This window comes from Balaenoptera borealis (genome assembly GCF_965194805.1).
Source record: "Balaenoptera borealis genome assembly, chromosome: 1".
Classification (NCBI taxonomy): domain Eukaryota; kingdom Metazoa; phylum Chordata; class Mammalia; order Artiodactyla; family Balaenopteridae; genus Balaenoptera; species Balaenoptera borealis.
In genome coordinates this window covers 107,889,775-107,912,986 of record NC_138860.1, presented here as the reverse complement: position 1 = coordinate 107,912,986, position 23,212 = coordinate 107,889,775, and the positions used below count along the sequence as shown (strand labels likewise).

Here is a 23,212-nt window from a genome sequence, read left to right as displayed (position 1 = left end):
ATCTGCTTTTTTAGTTTGCCAAATGTTTCAATGCATACCTTTAATTTTTTTCAAATTCATAAATACATCAAATGATCTATGAGTTCCAATTTTTCTCCCAGAAACCTCCCTTTGACATACCTCTATCCCCTCTTCCCACCTATATTGGTTGTTCTCCAGGCCAGCTGCTTAGCTGTTGACCTGGAGTTGTCCTTTATTGTCACCATAGTATTACTTTCTCTGCTCTTCTCTGAAAAGTCCCATGCTGTTCTGACGTCTCCATATCATATGTACTCATTTTCTTCCTGTCTTTAAAGTCTTTTAGTAATTCATCTGATCTCTGGTATTTTGAAACTGTAGGATTATGGAACTATGTGTATTAAAAATATTATGATACGTTGTTTTTTTATAAATTGTGGATGCATTCAATTGTAGGTTCAAGTTTTCCTAATATTATTTTTTTCATAACTCCTTCCTCTGTTCCCTCTTCTCTCTACTTTTAGACTCCTATTAGTTGGATGTTGGCCCTCATAGGCTTAACACCAAGCCTCCATTTTTCTCATCAAAGTCCCTCCTTTCCTCATCTTCTCACTTCTATATGTCTTAATTTTTGTTCTTTCTGTGAGAGCTTCTGATTTTTTTCAATTTCATATTTTGTATTAATTTGATTACCATGTTCTTGATTTCAAGTATCTTTTTCTTTTTCTCCTATTTTCTTTGATTTATGCATTCTGCTATTTTGTTTGGTTACAATATCTCCTTATCTCTTTGTCCCAGAGAAAATGTTATAGCTTTAATTAAAGAAGTATTTGATTCCTTGTGTCTCCCTTTTCACTTTTGATTATTTTTTTCTCTATATTTCATGCAAGAAGCTTTCCTCAAATATCTTCCGATCTATGGACATACATCCACATGTCAATGGTTCCATACCTGTAATGGCAGGTAATGTGATTTGGATCAGCCCTCATATTGAGAACAACTGTAAGGAAAGAGATTTAAAAATAATAAAAATTTCAACTGCAAGGAATTAGGGTAATTCTGAACTTATATTCACATTATTATGTTACCTCAAATACATAAAAGAAAAATTACAATAAAGTAATTACAAGAAAAATAGATTAACCCACAATCATAGTGATAAAATTTTTCACCTCTTTCAGTAATTGATAGAAAAGATAGACAGAAAATTAGAAATATTGATTTTAGAAAATTACAGATTTTTTAGAAGTACAGTTTACCCTTGAACAAGGTAGGGGTTAAGGGTGCTAACTCCTGTGCAGTCAAAAATCTGCATACTGTTCTCTTCCCTCAAAAACAAAGGAATTGATAAATGACCCACCCGAGGTCATTTGTGAAGAAATTCTTAAACATCAGTTGTGAAGAAAAATGTGAATAAAACCACACATGTTTTCAGAAATTATGCAAGTGAGAAGATCATGGAGAGACATCTTTAAGATGAGGAAAGAAAATTGTCAACCAAAATATTATACACCCAGCGAAAATATCTTTCAAAATGAAGAAAAAATAAAAACTCTTTCAGAAAAATGAAACCTGAGACAAGTTTTCATTAGCAGATCTGCACTACAGTAAAAAATGTTATATATATATATAAAATATATATAACATATAATATATATAGAATATATAATTATATAAAATATATAATTATAATTACAATACTCATAATAACTCCAAATCCACATATCTATCAATGGTCCAATGTATAAATAAAGTGAATGAAACTTGAAGGTGAATGAAGGAACTACTGTTATACACAACTACATTGGACAAATCTTACAAACATATTGAGGAAAAGGAATACATAATATATAATCCCATTTACAAAAATTTTAAAGACATAAAACTAATCTGTAGTGTTTGTAGTCAGGATAATAGTTACCTTTGAGGAAGAGGGAGGGGCTAATTATGGGAGGGCTCTAAGCAGGGCTTCTGGGTTGCTGGTAATGATTCATTTCTTAATTTGGGGGTGGTTATAAGAGTTTGCTCACTGTGGCATAATTCATTGATCTTTACATTTAAATTTGCGCACTTTCTGTATGTGTATCGTTTAATAAAAACATTTTTTTAAAGTGCTAAGAAGTTGTTGGGAATTGTGTATAAAGATAGGACTTAACCTGTAGGTGTTATTGCAGGTGACTAGACAGTGGGTGGCTCTTTTTGGTTATGGAAAACCTAAATGTCAATAACTGAAAGGACCTGTTTTAGGAGAGAATGAATAAAAAGGAATTTAGACCTATTGCCAAAAGCCAAAGGTACATCAGGCAGATGCAGTGGGCCCCAGATTAGAATGCTAAGAGGTATAAGGGAGAGTAGAGGAGGCTTAGGTAATAAAAACATTCACCTTGCTCCACTGTGAGTGAAGGGGTCAGGCAGGGCATAGAAAAAGAGAACCAAAAGGAAAGTATAAAAAGTGGTCCTGCATGTGAGAACTGCCCTAGGGAAACTGGGGAGATGTGAAGATATATATTATATGAGTCTAAAACAAAAATACGCATGGATTATTAAAAAATAACAATCATTTTAAAAGGCACTTTGATGCGCCCCAGTCCATCCCTAATTGAGATAAGTACTTATCAAAATTCTTAAACAAATAGAAAAAACATAATTATAAAACATGCTTTTACTAAAAAGTGTATTTTATATGTTTTTCCATATAAATACATACATAAATGCTTTTTTGATGGTGTACAGTTTTCAACTGTATCAGCGTATTTTAATTAATTTAAATGATCTATTATAAGATGTATTAAATGATCTATTAAACAATCTATTATTATAATATATTTAATTCATTCTTTCACTCATTTCTTCATTCATTCACTTATTGAGAGACAATTCCTTGACTTAGGAAGAGATCTTAGTGACTAGAAAAGTTTGCGAATAAACCACTATCATTTTGCATGTGTATGCAGCAATTGTAAGATAGGCCCATTTTAGGAATTTAAAAACTATGAAAGCAAGCAATGGCTTAAAATTGAGACAAATGTTATATTTGAAAAAGGAAAAATACCAGAGACCTATTTTATAAGTGAAAATTATGGGAACCGTCTACAGCAGGGGTCCCCCACCCCTGGGCCACGGACCAGTAGCGGTCCGTGGCCTGTTAGGAACCAGGCCGCACAGCAGGAGGTGAGCGCCAGGTGAATGAGCAAAGCTTCATCTGCTGCTCCCCATCACTCGCATTGCCGCCTGAACCATCCTCCCCTCCCCCGGCCCCCGGCCGTGGAAAAATTGTCTTCCAGGAAACCGGTCCCTGGTGCCAAAAAGGTTGGGGACCGCTGATCTACAGTGACACAATTTCCCCTTACCATGGTGTGGTGGGCAGATGGGAAGTAGGAGCCATGGCAGTAAAGGAAGCCTTGCCTTTTCCACCTTTACCTTTTAACGCACACTTGAGAATTGCCAGCAGCATCTCTGCAAGCAGTCTACTACTCCATTCCAAATTAAAAGGAACACTACCCATCTTAAGATCTGTAGTATGATCAAAAGTGTCCATCTTCCTAGGAGGTTTACCTCTTTTGCATCTTTCTGGACCCCTAGAAATAATTACCTTCCTGAATTTTATGTTTATTCCCTTGTCTTAAAAAAATAAATTTATCACACATATGTGTTTCCTTAAATAACATTGTTAAGATTATCTTACTTTTGAGCTTTAGCAATATGATATGAAATTGTATCATATCATTTGTAGTGTTCTGTGACTTGGTTTTTTAATAGAATTTTATTCTGGGATTCATCTATGTTGGCATACATAGCTATGGTTCATTATTGTATGTTACATTGTGTGCATATATCATAATTTATCCCTTCTGCTATTGATGAATGTTTGAGTTGTTTCTATTTTTATTTTCATGTAGTATACAGTACTGCTATGAATGTATTTATACATGTATCTTGATGAACATGTTGCAAGAGTTTCCCTAAGGCATATACCTATAGCTCTGACAGGTGTAGCCAAAAGTTAAATGAGCGGTTGGTCACAGCAATTCTGTGAGAAGGAAGGAGGTTCACAAAATACAAAGATAGAACTGTTTTATGAAATTTTCAAGGACAGAATGAATATTTTACATTTTCCTAAAGATATCAGAGCACAGTGAGACTTGAAAGGGCAAGGAGCTAATATTATGGGTTGCACTGCTGTGGAAAATAGAATGACAATTTCTCAAAAAATTAAACATAGAATATCATATGATCTAGCAGTTCCACTACTGGGTAAATACCCTAACGAATTGAAAGCAGTGACTCAAGTATTTGTACATCAATATTCATAGCAACATTATTTTCAAAAGCCAAAAGATAGAAACAACTTAAATGTCCACCAGTGGATGAATGGATAAACAAAATGTAGTATACACATACAATGGAATATTATTCAGCCTTAAAAAAGCAAGGAAATTCTAACACATGCTTTGACATGGGTGAACCTTAAAGACATTATGCTAAGTGAAATAAGGCAGACACAAAAGGACAAATACTGTATGATTCCTCTCATATAAGGTAATTGGAGTAGTGAAATTCATATGGACAGAGAATAGAATGCTGGGTGCCAGGTGCTGAGCGTAGGGGAAATGGGAAGTTATTGTTTAGTGGGTATAGAGTTTCAGTTTGGAAAGATGGAAAAGTTCTGGAGATGGTCAGTAGTGATGGTAACACAGCAATGTCAATGTCACTGAACTGTACTCCAAAAAATGGTAAAAATGGTAAATTTTATGTTATGTATATTTTGCCAAAATAAAAAAATTGAGTTATATAACATTAAAATATTTATAACCATATGTATAAACTAGGCAGTATTTTTTTTGTTATTATTATTATTCACCATTGTTTGAATGCGATTGGATATGAGAGTACAGTTTGTAAAAGAGTATAACCAAATATAAATATTCTCAATACATGCCAGAGTTCATTATAAGAAACTACGAATAGCATAGACATTAATGTCTCTAGTTGCATTTGCATTTTGCATGTGCTTGTTTGCACACACATATAACCAAACTCAAAAACATAACCTGAAGATCAATTCAGTGAAAAAAAAGTCAAATTTATTCTAACGTATTGATTAACCAGGCATACCTAAGATAATAGTGACATGGCTAAAAATATCTATTTTTGTCTTTTTCAGATAATACAGCTTCAATCAAAGAGAATAGAACCTACTGTTTCCTTTGTAAGTACCTGTATATTGCAGTTTAATATTGCAAAGACCAGAAACTCTTTTCCTTATGTTTTCATTGAGCACTCTTGTTTTGAATTAGGCATCCTTAGTACTAAGCATTCATTTTTACCAAGTGGAATATAATTTGGGGTGCTTTTGTCAATAGTTCACCACCCTCTGCATTTTATTAGGTAATTTCTTTGTCATCAGTTGTGTTTGTAACACTACCGAGCCAGCCTCATCAATGAGTTCCATTAACAACCTGTTTACTCCTCTTTTCAAATCATTAATAAAGTTGTTAAATAAAACCGAGCCGAACAAAGAACTCCTTGGCAGCCTATGAGACACAAAACCTGAACTGAAAATAGAACAATTTATCATTTCTCTACTCACAGACTTTCATCCAGTATTAAATCTATTTGATGGTACTTTTATGTAGGGCAATGGGAATTAATTTTGTTAGCTGCATTTCACGGTGTTTTAAACTCCCATCTCATTTAATACAATAGTTTTCTCAGATAGGTCTCTAGAAAGTCGCAGTGCAGGAGGAGAGGAAATGACGCAGTTTAGAAGGCTATTATGTTTCAATGCTAACCAAATCCATTGTAGGTAGGAGAAACTTTGAAGGAGTAGAGACATCTTACAAAGGCAGCTGACCTCGTCAGGCCAAATATCACGATGGATAATTTGATTTAAAAATAAGAACATTATAGAGGTAGGGATAGGGAGAGGAGTAACATTTGAGGAAGAGTATCGCTATTTTAAGTAGTTACTTTTAGATGGGAAGTTATTGGCTCTTGATCATGCTGACCAATAGATCTTATTGTGATGATGGAACAATTCTATAATCTGCGCTGCCCAGTAGAGTAAGCCCTACTACCTGTGAATTTTGAGCCCTTAACTTAGCGCTAAAGTAACTGAAAAAGTAAATTTTTAATTTTATTTAACTTTAAGTAATCACATATGACTAGTGGCTACCATACTGGACAGCACAATTCAAGAGTTATATGGTAGCTACATTGGAAGCCAAAGAGGAGAAAGCAGAAACTTTTTACCTAAGGATCACTCTAATTCATACCTTAGAACAAGGGCAGCGAGGTAAAGAGTTCTTTCGTTTTCTTTTTTCATGGTGCAACCAGAGTCACCAAATGAAATGAAAGCAAGCACTCACTTTGTCCATAGTGCAATTAAGAGCAACTTCCTTTGTATTAAACTCATCAGAAACTGGAACATGCTAAATGGAACAAAAGAGAAAGAGAATTTATCTTCAAGTAATATTTTAAAATATACTTACTTCAGGGGTTTATCACCATGTTTTGCATGCACCTACTAATATTTTAATTATATTTGAACAAAATTTTGCCCTCTGTGATCTTCTAGACTGTATTCATTCATTCATTCATATTTACTGAAAAATTGTTATACAGTAGACATTAAATTAGTTGTGATTTTTTCCTTTTTTCTTTCAGTTTTATTGAGACATAATTGACATACAGCACTGTACAAGCTTAAGGTGTACAGCATAATGATTTGACTTAGATCAGGAAATGACTGTCACAATAAGTTTAGTGAACATCCATCATCTTATACAGATACAAAATTAAAGAAATAGAAGAAAATGTTTTGTGATGAGAACACTTAGGATTTACTCTCTTAACAATGTTCATATATAACATACAGTAGTACGTTACTATAGTATAACTATTGTTATATAGTTAGTACAGTAGTAGTATAACATACAACTTTCATATATAACATATATTTATCATGTTGTGCATTACATCCCTAGTACTTATTTATCTTGTAACTAGAAGATAATTTTAAGAAGTGTTTATTTTTTTATCATTTAAGGGTATCTTCTACTTATTTTCTAATAATTTAAATTAGATTCTTATTTTCTTTTTCTGCCCCAATGCCTTTCTTGATCAACATGCCCCTATGGTACTTTGATGCCATCTACAGCTTCTCAAAAATAGCAGGTTCTTTAGGTTTTCTATTTATTAATGGAGTGCAGTAGCTATAATATGTATGAGTTATGAAAGACTTTTCACCTAACTGAAAGTTTTATGGAAAAATTTATGAAAAATTATTGCCATTTTATGACAGAATAAATCTTTTTCCATAAGGGATAATCTCAGGCCCAGTATTCTCAATATTTTTATTTGTAACTAGAAAAGTAGAGCTTACAGGACATTGACTAAAGTGACAATAGACAGTAAATTGGGTTGATAGCTGATCGTTCCTGCTATGTAGACTTTATGATTCTATAAGCATGTACATGCAGATTTTTACATGTTCATAAGTTGTCTTTTTTTTTTTTGGATAAATAGCTAGGAGTGGAATTGCTGGGTCATATGGTAAATGTATGTTTAAATTTTTAAGAAACTACCAGACTATTTTCCAAAATTACTGTATCATTTTTTATTCCCATGAGCAATGTGTGAGAGTTCCAGTTGTTCTGCATTCTTGGTGATATTTGTGGTTGTCAGCTTTTTCTTTTAGATTGTAAATATATTGTGATACCTCACTGTGGATTTAACTTACATTTCCATATGAGTAATGATGTTGAGCATCTTTCATGTGGTTATATGTCATCAGTATCTCTTTAGTGAAGTGTCTGTTCAAATCTTTTGCCAACTTTTTAATAGGGTTGTTTGTTTTCTTATTATTAAGTTATGAGTCCTTCATGTATTATGGATGCAAGCTATTTTCCAAATATATGTTTTGCAAATATTTTCTCCTGGTCTGTGGTTTGCCTTTTTATTTTCTTATTAGTGTGTTTTGCGAGCAGAAATTTTAATTTTGAAGATGTACAGTTTATAAAATTTTTGTGGACTGCAATTTTTCTATCCTATCTATAGTATCTTTGCCTAATTCAAAATCACAAAGATTTTCTTCTGTGTTTCCTTTTAAAAGTTTTGGGTTTTACATCAAGGCCTATGATCCATATTAAGTTAATCTGTAAATATGGTATGAAGACCTAGGTTCTTTTTTTTTTTTTTAACTGTTTTTCTAATTGTTTCCACACTGTTTTCTGAAAAAGCTATTTTTTATCCATTAAATTACTTTGGCGACTTTTAAAAAAATCAGTGGCTTATATATATATGGATTTATTTCTGTACTCGCCATTTTGTAACATTGTTCTGCATGTCAGTAATTTTCAGTTTTATAGTAAACCTAGAAATAAAGAAATCTATCTTTATTCTTTTTCAAAATTGCTTCTGTTATTCTAGGTTCTTCATTTTTCCATCCAAGTTTTATAACCAGCTTGTTGAGTTCTACCAAAAAAAAAAGGGGGGGGGGCGGTGTTTGGGATTTTGATTGGGATTGCATTGAATCTACAGATCAATTCAGAGAAAAATGAAATCATACTAATACTCAGTTTTCTTATCCATGAATATAGTATATGTCTCTATTTAGGTCTTTGATTTCTCTAGTCAAAATTTTGTAGTTTTAAGTATACAAATCTTGCACCTCTTTTGTTTGATTTATCCTCAGATTATCCCATTAAATACCTAGGTATTTAATGTTTTTGATGCTTTTATATTTATGGTATTTATTTGTATGTAATCATTATATATAAAATGTATTATTTTATATCACACATTATAAAATATTATATAATATAATACATTTATATTTATTTAGCTTACATGACATAGATTATATAAATATAATAATAATATACATTTTTCCTATATATATATTTTGGTATATTAATTTTTATCCAGTGACATTTAGGAATGGTTTGTCTTATTGATGGATTTATCAATTTATCATTATGTAATGTCCCTCTTTAAATCTCTAGTAATTCAGAACCTTGTTCTGAAGTGTATTTTGTCTAATACTTATATAATCAGTTCAGCTTTTTTATTTAATTAGTTTTCGCAATGTTTTCAATCCTTTTAACTTATCCTTTTCTTTATACTTAAAGCAAGTTTCTTATAGACAATATATAGTTAGGTTTTTCTTTGTTATTCAGTTTTGAAAATCTCTGTCTTAATTGGGGGTGAGTAGACAATTTACATTTTACTTAATTTTTGGTAACATTGTTTAAATTTATCTTCCTTGTTTTTTCCTATCTGTGCAATTTGTTCTTTGTTTCTTTTTTCTATCTTTTAAAAAAATTAGTATGTTTAAAAATAATTTTGTTTTTCTCCACTATTAGTTAATAGGTTATACTATTTTTTCTTTTTTAGTGGTTGTCTTCAAGGGCTTATAAGGTACATCTTTGCCTTATGACAAGCTACTTTCAAATAATAATGTACTAGTACATAAGTAGCTTCTGAATCTTACAACAGTACACTTCCAAATCCTCTCTCCCATCTTTTGAGATATTGTTGCCACATACATTAATATTATGTATGGTTTAAACCCCATAATAATGTTTTTACAGTTTTTGCTGTAAACAGTCAGATTTCTTTTAAGTGATTAAAAATAAGAAAATTGTCTTTTATGTTTACTTTCATTTGTATAATTACCAGTGATCTTCATTTCTTTGTGTAGATTCTATTCCAGTGTGGTGTCATACTTACTCTTCCTAAAGACTTTCCTTTAACATTTCTTTTCTTTTTTTTAATTAATTTATTTATTTTTGGCTGCACTGGGTCTTTGTTGCTGTGCACGGGCTTTCTCTAGTTGTGGTGAGCAGGGGCTACTCTTCGTTGCAGTGTGTGGGCTTCTCTTGTTGTGGAGCATGGGCTTTAGGCAAGCAGGCTTCAGTAGTTGTGGCTCGCAGGCTCTAGAGCACAGACTCAGTAGTTGTGGCACATGGGCTTAGTTGCTCCACGGCATGTGGGATCTTCCCAGACCAGGGCTCGAACCCATGTCCCTGCATTGGCAGGCGGATTCTTAACCACTGGGCCACCAGGGAAGCCCTCCTTTAACATTTCTTGCAATGCAGTTCAGCTGGAAGAGAATTCTTTCTGATATTTTTCTTTTCCACTGAAAAAAAGCATTTATTTTGCCTTCAGTTTTGAAAAGTATTTTTGCTGGGTATAGAATTCTGGGTTGACAATCTGGTTTTTTTTTTCTTTTCATTTTTCTTCCTTTTAGTAGTTTAAAGATGGCACTCCATTGACCCTAACTTGAATAGTAGAGATATACTTCCTGCTTGCATGTCCCTGAGATCTTACATCTATGAGTTGATGTCTTTAAACATGTTGGAGAAATTTGTGGCTATATTTCTTTTCTTCTAGGATTCCAATTTCATTTACATTAGAGCATTCAGTATTTTACCACAGTTCTTGAACTCTCTCTGTTTTGTGCGCTCTCTCTCTGAGTTTTCTGATCCATGAATTTGGTATATCTTTCCATTTATTTAAGTCTTTGATTTTTTTAATCAATATATTTTAGTTTTCAGAATACTTATCTCACACCTCATTTATCAGATTTATCCCTAGATTATCCCAGTAAATACCTGGGTATTTAATATTTTTTTATTGAAGTATAGTTTATTTACAATGTTGTGTTAGTTTCTGTTACACAGCAAAGTGATTCAGTTATACATATATATATATTCTTTTTCATTATAGGTTATTACAAGATATTGAATATAGTTTCCTGTGCTATACAGTAGGACTTGTTTATCTGTTTTTTATATCATAGATTGTATATGCTAATCCCAAACTCCTAATTTATCCCTCCCCCCATTCCCCTTTGGTAACCTTAAATTTGTTTTCTATGTCTGTGAGTCTATTTCTGTTTTGTAAATAAGTTCTTTTGTGTCATATTTTAGATTCCACATGTAAATGATATCATAAAATATTTGTCTTTGTCTGACTTACTTCACTTAGTATGATAATCTCTAGGTCCATCCATGTTACTGCAAATGACATTATTTCATTCCTTTTTATGGCTGAGTAGTATTCCTATGTGTGTGTGTGTGTGTGTGTGCACACGTGCACACACACGTGCACCACATCTTCTTTATCCATTCATCTGTCAGTGGACATTTAGGCTGCTTCCATGTCTTGGCTATTGTAAATAGTGCTGCTATGAACATTGGGGTGCATATATCTTCTCAAATTAGAGTGTTATCCAGATATATGCCCAGGAATGGGATTGCTGGATCATATGGTAACTCTATTTTTAGTTTTTTAAGCAACCTCCATATTGTTTTCCATAGGAAACAATGGAAAAATAGGAAATTTACATAACGACCAACAATGTAGGAGGATTCCCTTTTCTCCACATCCTCTCCAGCATTTATTGTTTGTGGATCTTTTAATGATGGCCATTCTGACCAGTGTGAGGTGATACCTCATTGTAGTTTTGATTTGCATTGCTCTGATGATTAACAATTTTGAGCAATTTTTCATGTGCCTCTTTGCCATCTGTATGTCTTCTTTGGAGAAATGTCTATTTAGGTCTTCTGTCTATTTTTTGATTGGGTTGTTTTTTTGTTATTGAGTTGTATGAGCTGTTTGTATATTTTGGAAATTAAATCCTTGTTGGTCGCATCATTTGAAATATTTTCTCCCAGTCCGTATGTTGTCTTTTCATTTTGTTTATGGTTTCCTTTGCTGTACAAAAGCTTGTAAGTCTGATTAGGTCCTATTTGTTTATTTTTGCTTTTATTTATATTGCCTTGGGAGACTGACCCAACACTGGTATGACTTAGGTCAGAGAATGTTTTGCTTATGTTCTCTTCTAAAAGCCTTATGGTGTCCTGTCTTATATTTAAGTCTTTAAGCCATTTTGAATTTATTTTTGTGTATGGTGTGAGGGAGTGGTCTAACTTCACTGATTTACATGTGGCTGGCCAGCTTTTCCAACAGCACTTGCTGAAAAGACTGTCTTTTCTCCATTGTATATTCTTGCCTCCTTTGTCAAAGATTAATTGACCGTAGGTGTGTAGGTTTATTTCTGGGCTCTCTGTTCTGTTCCATTGATTCTTATGTCTTTTTTTGTGCCAACACCATGCTTTTTTGATTACTGTTGCTTTGGAGTATTGTCTGAAGTCTGGAAGGGTTATGCCTGCAGCTCTGTTCTTTTTCCTCAAGATTGCTTTGGCAATTCTGGGTCTTTTGTGATTCCATATACATTGTAGGATTATTTGTTTGAGTTCTGTGAAAAATGTCATGGGTAATTGGATAAGGATCGCATTAAATCTGTAGATTGCTTTGGGTAGCATGACCATTTTAACAATATTAATTCTTCCAAACCAAGAGCATGGGATATCTTTTCATTTCTTTAAGTCACCTTCAATTTCCTTTATCAGTGTTTTATAGTTCTCAGTGTATAAGTCTTTGACCTCCTTGGTCAGATTTATTCCTAAGTATTTTATTTTTATTGAAGCTATTTAAAAAGGAATTGCCTTTTTTTCCCCTTTCTGAGATTTCATCGTTAGTGTAAAGAAATGGAACCAATTTCTGTATGTTAATCTTGTATCCTGCTACCTTGCTGAATTCATTTATCAGGAGTAGAACCTAAGATTCTAGATGTTCCCTTTCCTCTATATTAATCAGATAGTTTAATGTTAGGTAGACCTACTTTAATTTAAATGAAGTTGTCAGCTTCTCTGAAGGTAGGAATATAATTTAAGGTGATTTTCACAAATTAGCTATGTGATCCTTGAAAGATAGAAATAAATGCCAGGTACTAAATAATGTGATAAAAATGAACTATACATATGGGAAATAAATTGCTAGGCATTATTGCTTTGACCGTGTGCTTAAAATGAGTCAGTAGGAGTACTCCTAGCCAAAAACTCACATGATTCTGGGATATATTAACAGTAAAGTAACAAGAAATATTTAGAAAGTAATCCTCCCCAAAAACTCAACACCTACTTGAACACAATTTCTATTTTTTTATAGCTTATACTATAAGGAGAATGATAAGAGAATGAGGTTGTTTCAGCGAGAAACAGAAAAAAATGGAAGAGTTACTGAGGAGAGATGGAATTGATTGATTTTGACTGAAGAAAATCATGCTGAGGGCAGACTTAATCAGCTCTTTTGAAGCTGAATACCATTTTAAAATGACGACTGTAGATTTTAATAAGTTTTATTTTATAATATTTGAAATATACAAATGAATGCAGGTAAAAGAGATGTAGGCTATGATGTAGAACATTAACATGAAAATATGTGAACACAACTTAAAAGCTAGTAAATTGTTTAGTTTTGCTTTCTTTTGAGCTTTATAAAAATCATATATGTAATCTTATGAGATTTTCTCAATATTTTCTTTGATTCATTCATGTTCTTACATGTAGCTACAGTTCACAATTTTTCATGACTGTATCATATTCTAATGCAGGAACACAGTAAAGGAACATAGTACAATTTTTTCATCCCTTCTGTGGATGAATATTTGACTTGTTTCCAGTTTCTCTAATATGAACATTTTTGTAGATGTATCCAAGTGCACATGTGTAAAAGTTCCTAGGAGTGGAATTGATGGGTTCTAGGTTATGTGAATGCTGAGCTTTGTGAGATAGTGCCAAGTTGTTCTATAGTGACTGCAGTAACTTAAATTCCCATTATAAGTAGTCCCATTCATCCAAGTCCTTTCTTTATGAAGGCTTTTGTTAATTTATTTTTATTCCTAAAATTTGTTAATATTCTCCTCATTTAATGCTTTTTACAGGTTTCGTCTTTCATATTTAAGTTTTTAACCTATTGTGAATTGATTTTTATGTATGATGTGAAGTGGTAATTCTATTTCCATTCTTTTTTATGGACAACTTATTGCTCAGGCTCATTTATATCCCTGTAATGTGCCATGCCACCTTTCTCATATATCAAATTTGCTTATATGTGTGAGTCTGTTTCTGGACTCTACCAACTGTACCAATATTGAAATTTTCTATTTCAAAAGAAATACTGCATCAGCAATACTAGATAGTTCTAATTACTATGGCTATATAATAAGTCTTGAAGTATGAAAAGGCAAGTCCCCTTCTACCCTAATCTTTGTCAAGACTCTCTTCATTATCCTCTGACTTTTCCCTTTTTATATAAATTTTAGTATCAGCTTGCCCAGGTCCTTGAAAAACCCTATTAGTGCTGTGATTAAAATTGATTTAAAGTCATATTGTTTGGGAACTCTGACATCTTAAAATACTGAATTATCCTATTCATGTATCTGGTGTCTCTCTAGGTATTCTATAGTGATTTTTCATAAATTTTATATTTTTTCTGGATCAGTTGAATACAATTTTGCTATTAATTTATACTTATTCTTATAAACTTGTAAATATCTTTTAAGATTATATTTTCTAAATGTATGGTTGGTGAGTATAAACATTTTTGTATGTTGATTATATATCCAGACAACTTACTCAACTCTCAAATTATTTCTAAATAAATGTGTCCTAGAAAAGAATACATATTTTGCCATTATAGAGCAGAGTGTTCTATAAATATCAGTTAGGTCAAGTTGGCTGACAGTCATTCAAATCTTGTATATCCTTACTGATTTTCTACTTACTTTTTCTATCAGACATTGAGAAGAGTATTAAAATCTTTCATGTTAACTGGATTTATCTACTTCTCCTTGTAGTTGCATCAGTTTTTACTACAGGTATTATGAAACTCTGTTATTAAGTGTATAAAATTTTAGAATTGTTATAGTGTCTTGATGAGTTGACCCCTTCTTCATTATGAAATTATCCTTTTTTTGTCCCTAATAAAATCTTTTGCTTTGAAACCTATTTTGCTTTTTTCAGATTAGTGTTGCCAAGTATATCTATTCCATTATTTCATTATTTTACTTTTAATCTGTTTGTTTCTTTACCCTTAAAGTGGGTTACTTTAAGGCAGCACTAGTTTTTTTTTTTAATCCAAGCTGACAAATTTTTATTTTAATTGGTTTTTTACCATTTATATTTAATGTTTTTATTAAAATGGTTGGGTTTAAATCTGACATTTGCTAATTATTTTCTGTTTGTCACATTTATTGTTTGTTCCTCTTTTATCCTTTTGTTTTCTTTTGTACTAATTTTTTTACATTTTTATGTTGCTGCTTGATCTCTTATGTTTGCTTATTCATTATAAATCTTTTTTAGTGTTTTTTCAAAAAAGATATACAGTGTACATCTTTAACTACACAACTGACCTTAAGTGATAGCATGTAAAATCACATTATACTTAAGAACTTCATAATATACTTTTATTTCTTTATTCCCAGTTTTTGTGCTGTTGATGTCATACATTTTACTTTTACATATATTATAGACCTCACAATTCATTGTTACTGTTTTTGTTTAAACATTCAATTGTATTTTCAATGGATTTTTAAATTTAAAATTTAAAAAATATTTACCATTTCTAATGCTCTTCAGTTCTTTGTGTAGATTCATATTTCCATCTGATATCACTTTCCTTCTCCCTGCAGGGTTTTCTTTAACATTTCTTGTAAGTTTGCTGGTGATGAATCATTTTGGCTTTTGCATATCTTAAAATGTTTTTATTTTGCTTTAATATTTGAAAGATAATTTTGCTAAGTTTTTTCTTTCATTACCTTAAAGATATTGATCCATAGTCTTCTGGTTTACATTGTTTCCAACAAGAAATCTGCCGTAATTACTGCTAGGAATGCACCTATCACAAGCATTAGCACTGTCAAAGATGAGTAGACACATAAAGAAAAAGGCATCGTGTATGGGAATCTGAAGACTCAGTAGACAAAAGAAACATATATGCAAAAAATTGACATATTAGAATTTCAAAAACAGATTAAAATTATACAGTATCAGATTAAGAATGAAAAAATCCACATTTGAAAATTCTAGCAGGAAACTGAAACTGTATAGACTAAATTATCACATTTGAAAAAAAACCAAATACAAATTCCAGAAATAAAAATACAATAACCAGAATGAAGAACTCAGTGGATAGTTTTAGCAGTAGCATAGTATAGCCAAAAAGAGTATTAATGAAGTGAACAATAGGACGAATCATGAAGAATGCAGGTAGAAAGACAAAAAAGATGGAAAATAGAGAAGAATGTGAAAGATACAGCTTTTTTCCCAGAAAAGAGACGTTTTAGGATGCCAAAAGTAAAAAGAATAAGGAAAAACTAAATCACATATTAAGGCATTTACCACAGGGTGAATATATGACTTGGTTTCAGTTAATTATACTATCAAGGAGGAACCAACCCTGACAGCTCTCAATTATTCTGCAATGTATCATTTCTCAGGTTCAAGAAGTAGAAGGTGATGGCAGCTCTCGTCTCACTATGGGTTCACAAAAAAGGAAAGGATAAGTTAGCCCATGCATGATGACAACCAAGAAACTCAGATTAAATTGAACAAAATGGACTTTGAAAACCAGTAACTTGAGTAGAGGTTGAACAAAGCTGAGTGGTGATGCTATTGAAGTAAGATGGTGTGAAAAACCTAAAATATTTCCAGGAACATTGCTAAAATCTCTAGGGAGTGTTCATAGCTTCCCTTTTTTGTCTGCAGTGCATGGGGAACATGGGTAAGCAGCTTAGTTACCAGAGAGGACATCTTTCAAGGAAATTCATGAGCAAAACTGGATAAGAGGCTAGATTACATCAAAGTTGCAAGCCAAGCAGTTAGAAATAATATGCTGTGTCCAAACAAAAATAACCTCATTACAGCATCAACCTGTAAGAAAGTCTTGCTCTGGGCACAGGAAGCTTGGAAACAGTGATCAAATGGGAGACAGGCACTTATTCGTAGTAACACATGAAGTGTTTCTTAAACTTGGAATTTTATGAAGAGAGTAGAGATGTTTAGTTGAGAATGGTTGGACCCATACTATAGAGTTAGAATTAAACATATTATTATATTACCATTTATAACTAATTCAAAACAATGATTTGGTTTTAACTTCTGCATTAGAAAATGATAGAGCCTTTACCCAGATGAAGCTAAGGGAATTGTTTCTGTTCTAGTTCTAATTAAATTTGTCTTCTTTGTTCATGGTTGTGCCTAAACTCTCTTCATTCCACAAAGACCCCTTCTTTGATGGTTATTTCCTTATACTGGACTATTATTAATAATATTTATTTACTCAAACTTAATTATTTCTGGTTCATTTATGATGACAATAGTTCTATTTTCTAATTCCAATTATCATCTAAACAGTCTCTATGCCCTCCATGTTGGTCCATAGTTGTGAAGCCCAAGAATGAAAAAATATATTGTGAAAGACCAGGGAATTAGTTTTATTATTGTCTGACCCATATTAACTAGACTTTTTAATTATTTGGTTACCATAAAAATGGATGCTGAGTATTTCCTGTATCAAAACTTCTTGAAGGTGGGGTCAGCTGTTTCTCATTCTCTTGTATTTTCAGTACTAAGCACAGTGTGGCCCATAGAGGAGTTAATCAATGTTGAATAAGAATAAGTGAAATAATGCCTTAACTTTAAAATATGTAATTAACATGTTCATATATGCTATTTTCAGGTACATATACATAGTATGAAGCTTTAGTCACTATTTCTAAAAGCTAAATTGGTAATAATGTGCCCTAAATGAATACTTGTATATTAAAATTCATATTATATACACACACATGGTGGGTCAGAGACATTTTAGGGAGTCATGTCAGCAATTATTTTGATGTGCCTCACTATATGTTGTATTTTGAGGGCTGTAATTTCTAAAAATCTCATCTCTATTTTTGTAGCTACACGCATATGATGTGGATGGTGTCAACCTCATTTACTGCTACTTTTTGATCCTATGTAATTCTTTTCTTGAATTTAGTTCAAAAAGAATTTAAACAAATTAGAAAAATACTGATTTGAGTTTACTTTTTTATTTAAATTAAAACTACTCCAAATCAGACTTCTGTTTTGAATTTGATTCAACTCCCAGTTCAAGGATAAGTATTAATTTTAGTTAGTAATTTTTAATTGAATCTCAGATAGAAAACAATTTCAAAATACTTGTCTGAGGATTTTTTTTGTGTGAATGCGCTTTTTCCTTTTATCATTTTTTTCCAATAGGCATAATAAAAATTTTTTATAATCTCCAACATGCCTGCATATTTCCATGAATTTTCTTCTGCTTAGAATATGTATTCATTCCTTTGGAATACAATTTTCAGGTTTTGCATGAGCAATAAAGGAGATTAAACATTATATTTAATAAAGGATATTTAGGGGCTGAGAGAAAGGCCATATATTGAAGGTATGTTCTTGCACTTGTGATCTGGAGGGAATTCAATATACAGTCTTTGTAGATATTCCTCTTTACAAAACACAGTCTCTGAAATTTCTTTAAAAAATTTTATAGAAATGGAATAAAATGGCAATCTGCATAGCTGAACAATTTTCTATAGTTCTCTAATAGATTGTTCCTGAGAAATTTTATAGAACATTTTGTTACTTATTCTGTGGCTGTGCTGTTTTATTTTAATTTAGTACTGTCATGTGAATGATAAGCAGTCAGGGCTGAAAATTTCCTGCTTTGCAATTCTTTGGATGTTAATAATTATACTAATTAGCAATTCACAACAAACAGGTCTCAGTCACACTGAATCATTTCTGCCACCTTTGCCACTATTTTAACATCACGAGTAAATTTCAAGCTACTGTTGTCTTAGAAATGCTTTCTCATGAACAAAACTCCTCCCTAAATCCTTTCAGGTCCGAAAGAAAGCACAGATCACTGAGGATGTAAACAAAAACAAAAAATTACCTTCTTTGTAAGGAGTTCATTTCTATCCTCAATTCATGTCTTTTAATTACATATCAAGTGAGTTAGACCTCTTAGCTTCCGTTGTAATGCAGATAATTCAGCAATGTAACTCAGTATAAAATAACTCTGCCTGAAAAATCCAATTACACATATTTTGGGGAGACAGTTCCCATGTGGCTGGAAAGCCTGAACAGCCAAGTAATTTAGTCTTTATTATCAATGGCTAAAATTCTGAATAGCTGGGATGAATGTACTTCCTTTGTTTGCAAATGGGGGTAACTCTTACTGGTCCTATGCAACATAGCAACTATCACCACTTTTTGAAAAAACTGTTACTCACCCTACACTTAGCTAACTGCCTACTTTTCTCCCCATTCCTAACTCCCATAGTAAGTTATAGTTTTGACTTTTTCAGCCCTTACCTCATTGCTTTTATAAATCTTGATTCTCCTTCTCTTTGGAGTACTGTGAGCTCTTTGAGATCTACCTGTGTATTCCCAGAACCCAGCAAAATTCTACATACATAGTAGGTGGTCAGTGGATATTGCTCAATAAATGAATTGGAATAACCAAACATAACTCTAACAGTGTCTTCCATTAATCATTCATTATCATTGATTGTGCAAATATTTGAGTACCTACTATGTGCCAGAAGGATAGTGTGCTATATGGAGATAATAGCATGAATGACAGTTTTTAACTGAAATGATATGTGAATTCAGAATGAGTCAATATTTCCATTTCTGATCTTTCCCCTTCAGTATAATGCTCACTTTTACCCCCCAACCAACATGCATACTTTAGTCTAAATTTTTTTTAACGGGCAGGGTGAAACGAATTACATTGTACATATTTAAATAGGGCTTCATTGTTGATTAAAAGTAACAATGCAGCACTTCTCTTCTGACCTCCCCAGCTCATGAACAACGTTTGCTTCATCCAATTCATTGACAGTCCGTTGTTCAGCACCCACCATGGATCAGGACCTCACTGTGCTTAGTGCCTGGGACAGAGCAGAGAACAAGGCAGGTACTATTACTATCTTATGAAAGTTACAGTCTAGTGAAAGAGGCAAGTATTTCTCAAATAATTAATTACTACTGTAATTAATGTAGAATGCAATAAGAACATAGTATGTAGAACTGGTTTTATAAAGGAGGTCCGGGTCTTTGTGCTGTTTGCTATACCTGAAAAACTCTTCCCACTATCATTTGTCTAGTTTAATTTTCAGATCTCAACCTAACTGCCACTTTTCAGAGAATTTCCTTAATCTTCTCCCCCAACCTCATCCCTGGCTCATCTAAATTAGGTCCTCTGTTTTTCTCTCCTGTAGAATTCTATTGTGTACCTTCAAACCAGTTGTCATAACTGTGTTATGTGTAAGTTAGTGTAATTATTCACTGCTCTTCTTCTTCATTGGACTCTAAGCTCCATGAAAATAAGGGCCTCATCTCTTTTGTTCACATACTCAAGGCTTGAAACACTTCCTAAACTTAGCATGTGTTCAATGAACACCTATTGCTTGAATGAATGAATAAATGAATGAGTGAACTGATATTTAAGCTAGGTTCTAAACAAAAATGAGTTGTAAGTAGCCAGGTAGAGCCAGCTAGCTAGGTTCTGAACAAAAAAGAGTTGCAAGTAGCCAGGTTTCCACCCAGATAGATGAAACAGCATGTATGTAAGGTTCTAAAATGCCAGAAAGAGAACTGGCCATTTTGAAGCAATTTCTGAAGATAGGTTTGCTAGAAGGCAAAGAGTAAGGAGGAGAGGGGCACAGGATGAGACTGCAAGAATCAGATCATGCCACATCTTACAGGGCCTTTTAAACCCTGGCAAGGTACTCAAATTATATATAAAATATGGAATGTATAATTATACTTGTATAAATATACATGATACTTAATTATTATACTATATTGCAGTCCCACAGAGAAGGAAAACTTCATATTTCTATACCCCCAAATAGTCAAGATGTATACTTCTTTTTTTTTTTAATTTTTATTTTTTATTTATTTATGGCTGTGTTGGGTCTTCGTTTCTGTGTGAGGGCTTTCTCTAGTTGTGGCAAGCGGGGGGCCACTCTTCATCGCGGTGCGCAGGCCTCTCACTATCGCGGCCTCTCTTGTTGCGGAGCACAGGCTCCAGACGCACAGGCTCAGTAATTGCGGCTCATGGGCCCAGTTGCTCCGCGGCATGTGGGATCTTCCCAGACCAGGGCTCGAACCCGTGTCCCCTGCATTAGCAGGCAGACTCTCAACCACTGTGCCACCAGGGAAGCCCAAGATGTATACTTCTTAATTCAAATATTTGGAACAGTATTTTAAAAAGCAGATTGCTACTGGAGCTTATAGAATAGGCAAAATGATTTAGTAAAGAAAAAAACATGGTACGCAGCACATTCAAATTCAGTAAGGCCCTCTGTGTGCCTGAAGAGCCTGTTGGGAAACAGCTGTATAATGAGAGGCTGGCTGCGCCCGCCTTTCCACAAGTTTGCTGGAGATTTATAGCTTAGTGGCTTTTTTGTATGTTTTCCCCTATGATTATCCAAAATCAGGAATGCTGTTAACAAATAGTAATGATACACTGGAAATAGAATTTCCACCTAAGGCTTCATCTAACCAGCTAGCCTCTTTTTCAGAAGGCTTGAACGTACAGTACATGCATAGTCTATACGATTACTTTCAAATAAAAATGAGGTTTGAGATTACATTTTATTGTGTCTAGACCCTGATGTTCAAACTCAGAAAATTATACTTTGGAGTCTAAGTGATTCAGTGAATCAATGATGTTTACAAACAGAAACATATTTGGAGTTGGCCTTAGGCAGGGAATATGCTGCATTTACACCATCAGCTACAACTGTGAATGGACAAATAAACAAAGAAAGGTGATATAAACAAAGAAAGGATTGGCATTTCAGGTTTTCCTCTTCATACAAATCAGCTTATGAGTTTTCATAGGTCATTTTATTAAGCTGTGAACCTTGTATTTTCTCCTTTTTAAATCAGTAAGAAAACAGGAAGTTTTCTGTTTGGTGACCTCTTGCAAAGAATACACCCCTGGACATCTGAAGCATCTCTCATTACATTAGATACAGTCAGACAAAGATAGGTAGGCTCTCAGTGACCTCGCTCTCAGACTCGTGCCTCCTGGAGCAGTTCTGAAGTGGATTCCTTTCTGAGTTGGGGTCTGGAAGATGATAGGCTCTCAACACATTCACTGAATATGTCAGAGAACCCAGATCTTTTCAAGGCATTAGATTCTTGTGGTTTAACTAGATAGTACCCTCAAGGGAGAATAGTAGTTTTTCCCAGGTCCTGAAACACTGCCAATTTGTGGCATAATAATAGCTGGTACCAGCTAGCATTCATAAAAGACTTGTCCTAAATACTTTTGCTATATTAAATCATTTATTTCTCACAACAAGTCTAGAAAATAGGTATAGATGAGGAAACCGAAGCACAGAAAGGTTTCCCAAAGTCACACAGCTATGAATCTTGGAGGAACTAGAATTTGAATACAGGTAGTGTGACTCCAAGAGAACCAAGTCAGATTTTGAGTCTGCAATATTTCCTATCTGAAAAAGGCCTCCAACTGTACCACCTGCTTCCACTTGGCCAACTCATTTTCCTATCCCGCTTCTAAAGCTTTGCTTCAAATTTCCTGCATGAAGCCTGAACATCGGATAAAACTAGTGATTCAGACTGGGCTGTAAGAAAGATATTTGGAGAGGTTGCTGTATGCTCTTTCTAAAGATTCGTTCCAAGAGATGGTCAAGGAGTCAGAAATTTCTCTATTAGAGATTCATTTCTTCAATTTAAGCAATTGTGTTTTCTGAAATTCCCTGTCAGAATAAAAGTAATTCAAGTAACTAGACAACTCTACAAACAACACTACACTTGGCTATTAAGAACTTGATATTATTGGCTGACTAGTGTCAGCCCTTAAGGAAACTGTAAATTCTTTTAAAAAATTATTTTTTCTTTACAAATTCATTTTAGATAGCTAAAACTACTACTAAACAAACAGAAGGATCACTTATAATTCTATCATCCCTAGTAATTTTTAATATTTAATGTAAATATTTCTAATCTTACACATACATTATACATTTATGGGTATATTATTTGATAATTTTTTTCACCTAACAGTGTATTTTGAACATCTTTCCATGACACTTATTATTCTACTATACTTATTAATTATTCTACTATACTTATTATTCTACTATACTTATTATTCTACTATACTTATTATTCTACTATACTTATTTATTATTCTACTATAGCATTATTTTGTTTCTTGAATATACCACTGTATAACAAACACTTCTTTTTGAAAATTAAGTTGTGCCCATATTTTTGCTATTATAATCAACATTGCATTGAAATGTATTGTAATTAACTGAATATTTCTGATAATT

At 33.0% G+C, this 23,212-nt stretch overlaps 1 long non-coding RNA gene across 1 annotated transcript in view; it reads right to left on the bottom strand.

Annotated features, from left to right (window-relative positions):
* Positions 1-22,998, bottom strand: part of LOC309626501 — a 191,220-nt gene extending 168,222 nt beyond the window's left edge. The window contains exon 1 of the long non-coding RNA XR_014243236.1: positions 20,769-22,998. This is a non-coding gene — a long non-coding RNA (uncharacterized lncRNA). The remainder of the gene's footprint in view (positions 1-20,768) is intronic.
* Positions 22,999-23,212: the final 214 nt, after the last annotated feature.